This window comes from Rhinolophus ferrumequinum, chromosome 6 (assembly GCF_004115265.2).
Source record: "Rhinolophus ferrumequinum isolate MPI-CBG mRhiFer1 chromosome 6, mRhiFer1_v1.p, whole genome shotgun sequence".
Classification (NCBI taxonomy): domain Eukaryota; kingdom Metazoa; phylum Chordata; class Mammalia; order Chiroptera; family Rhinolophidae; genus Rhinolophus; species Rhinolophus ferrumequinum.
Window position 1 is genome coordinate 82,685,921 of NC_046289.1, and position 3,660 is coordinate 82,689,580.

General features: G+C 40.3%; 1 non-coding gene across 1 annotated transcript; it reads left to right on the forward strand.

Moving 5' to 3' along the window:
- Nucleotides 1-425: 425 nt before the first annotated feature.
- TRNAV-AAC (transfer RNA valine (anticodon AAC)) lies at nucleotides 426-499 on the forward strand. Its single transcript has one exon. It is a non-coding gene; the product is annotated as a tRNA-Val (tRNA).
- The last annotated feature ends 3,161 nt before the right edge of the window (nucleotides 500-3,660 follow it).

The window sequence follows — 3,660 nt, forward strand, 5'->3', positions numbered from 1 at the left end:
ATCATGAGTTTAAAGCCTTGATAAAAAATTGCATGTAACCATTTCAAACATAAAATATGAAATTAAAATGTTACGTTTACGCAAGCAAGATCAAGCTTCTCATTTAAATTTTTGGAAAGATTTTATTTGTAAGATTTATACAAGTCCTATATTTAATATCTTTCCTAATACTTTTTATTTTCTTTTTATCATAATCATAAATATATATAATCGATTTTTTTTGCCAAGCCCTATGTAGACACTCACAAATCCCTCTAGTTTATCTCAATGTGCTGTACAAATAACATTTTATATGTTGGCCATGATGTGACAAAAGTTGGGAACCAGTGTAGAGTGAGGCTGTCAAATCTGAAACTACTATAACTATTCGTTTACCGGTATGGGTGCTCTGAAGAAGGGATCAAGGATAAAGCTCACAGTGGGGTGGCCAGTTAGCTCAGTTGGTTAGAGCCCGGTGCTAACAACACCAAGGTTGCTGGTTCGATCCTTGCATGGGCCACTGTGAGCTGTGCCCTCCTTAATAATAATAATAACAATAATAATAAAATGGCCTTAAAATTTCTTACCCATATGCTGTGCATACTCTGATAATCCCTGGGCCTGAATTAAAAAAAAAAAAAAAGTAGCATTTTTTTTTTAAAAAAAAAGGATAAAGCTCACACATTGGAAGGCAGGTCAGGAAACGGAGAGAAACCAAGATCATGTGAAATGCATTTCTGATCCAAAACAAAGTTTTTGTGCCAATATGAATGCACTATTAGAACAGTCACACTGCAGCTAGATTCTACACTGCTAAAAGGGCAATTTGAGTTGGATTTTCTGTCCCTGACAACAAGCAAAAGGGCTCTAAATGATCCATTACTGGTGGGAAGGGAATCTTGTAATGTAGATAGCAAATACACTGAACGTTCCATTCTCGGGGGGTAGCTACTTTTAGTAAGAGAAGTTTATTGCTTCAATCAACGGTCAACAAAGTTTATACGGAAAGGGCCAGACAGTATATATTTTAGGCTTTGTGGGCCATATGATCTTTGTTGCAAATATTCAACTGTCTTTACAGCACAAAAGCAGCCATAGACAATACATAAAAGAATGAGCACGGCTGGGTTCCAATAAAACAATGAACATCAAATTTTTAATTTTATGTAATTTCCACATGTCACTTAATACTATTTTTCTTTAGATTTTTTTTAACCATTTAAAAATATAAAATGGACCGGCTTGGTGGCTCAGGCGGTTGGAGCTCCGTGCTCCTAACTCCGAAGGCTGCCGGTTCGATTACCACATGGGCCAGTGAGCTCTCAACCACAAGGTTGCTGGTTCAACTCCTCGAGTCCCGCAAGGGATGGTGGGCTCTGCCCCCTGCAACTAAGATTGAACACGGCACCTTGAGCTGAGCTGCCTCCTGGATGGCTCAGTTGGTTGGAGCTCAGGCTCTCAACCACAAGGTTGTCAGTTCGATTCCTCGACTCCCACAAGGGATGGTGGGCTGTGCCCCCTGAAACTAGCAATGACAACTGGACCTGGGGCTGAGCTGCACCCTCCACAACTAAGACAGAAAGGGATAACTTGAAGCTGAACAGCACCCTCCACAACTAAGATTGAAAGGACAACAACTTGACTTGGAGAAAAGTCCTGGAAGTATACACTGTTCCCCAATAAAGTCCTGTTCCCCTTCCCCAATAAAATCTTTAAATAAATAAATAAATAAATAAAATACAAATATAAAACCCATTCTTAGCTCATGAGCTGTACAAAAACAGTCAGTAAACAGGATTTGCCCTTCGAACTATAATTTGCCAACCTCTGGCTTAGACCCTCATCTCTAGATGAAGTCATGATCCTCTATCACCCTCCAGGGACAAGAAAGGTAATAGGTATCCCTGGCTACAACAACAAGGAGGGCAAACTGGAAGGGATTATCTAGCTTTCCTCCAAGGCTAACTAAGATTGTACGGGAGAATAGCCTACAGGGAACAGTAAAGAAATGCCTTGCCCATCTTCTGAACTCCAGGTGTGTTTGGGATTGTCAAGGAGTAAGGTTGTGTTCTTTCTGATGACAAACTCTTTCTGCCACGCCCTACAGATACTGTAGGGCTTAGAGATAAGAATATAATTCTTTCTTAATCCTGAATATTCTTGCACAGTGATATTCATCCCAATCTCTCCACTGTGAAGACATTGAAGAGAAAGACCTTTGTGGCTAATAGGCATTAGAGATTCTCCAAGATGGTGGGATGATCTTCCAGTAAAGGGGGGAAAAAATCTTGGGGTAGGTGGAAATGAGAGTAGTACATTCCTTCCCACCTTAGGGTCCTAAAGGAAGAAAATTCTCACCCAAGGGGCCCTTCTGAGGCAGCTGGGGTCTTTGGAGGGATGCAGAACTTTGACTTGACCAGAATTAGAAAAGGAATTGGGGGAGGAACAAGGGCAAGCATATTTTACAAACATAGGGCTGCCAGATTTGGAAAATAAAAATACACCCATTTAAATCTGAATTTCAGATAAACAACACATCATTTTTTAGCATATATCCCAAATATTGCATCCTGTATTCTATCTGACAACCCTACAGGCTATGATGAGGGGAGGAGCTGAGGTTTCGAGCACTATCTGAATAGATGGAATTGGGACTTTGGGAAGCAGGGGCTTCTGAGGGGCCCCAAATGGCTGCCAGGAGCTTCTGGGGATTCCTTAATCGTCTCTTTTCAGTTCTGATTTTTTTCAATACCAGGCAATTCTCTAACCTTTATCTGGAGTAAACATATCATTTATTAAAGATAGCATGTTACTGTGAAGTTTCGTGCCACATGTGTAAAGCCTTGTAGCCCCCAAAGACCTTAGAAGAGCATGGAAGACCAACTGTGGCTTTATACTCCACCTATTCCCTGTTCTGTCTCTCCGTTCTCTCTCACCCCCCTCCCCACTCCCCTCTCCCTCCTTATAGGTGTTGAATGTGTTGTCACTTGCAATTTCTGCATTTTGAGTAGTCTTAACTAGTTCCTGCTTAAATCCCTTCTCAGATAAAGACTTGAGGAACCTCAAAAATGGACTACTTAGCTGGATAAATTCCTTTTAATTCTCCACCGTGTCCCAGAAAACACCAGTTCTTTCATTGACTAAAACAAGGATCTCCCTTCCTCCAGCTCTGAACTAGCTATTCCCAAACTATAAATGTTCAATTGCTTCCCAGACAACAAATGAACATTTTGCTTCCTCCATGCTATATGTGTACTGTGGTTAGCATTATCATTTGCTAAATACACTTAGGAACTCTATTTACCTCTGGACACACCTCTCAGAGCTTTGTGTGATTTCTCACCTTCTAGGAGCAGCCCAGGTAAATCACTGCCTACTCATTTAGCACAAAAGAAGAAAATATTCCAATTTTCCAAATAGTGCCATTCTTTTATTTATTTGGCTGCTAGGGAGTTATGGAAATTATACTGATGTAGACTGGGAAAGACCCTCAAGACCTTCAAGTTTTGACACCAAATTATACTACAAAGCTACAGTAATCAAAACAGCATGGTACTGGCATAAAAACAGACACATAGATCAATAGAACAGAATAGAGAGACCAGAAATAAATTCATGCCTATATGGTCATTTAATCTATGACAATGGAAGCAAGAATTTATGGTGGGGTAAAGACAGTTT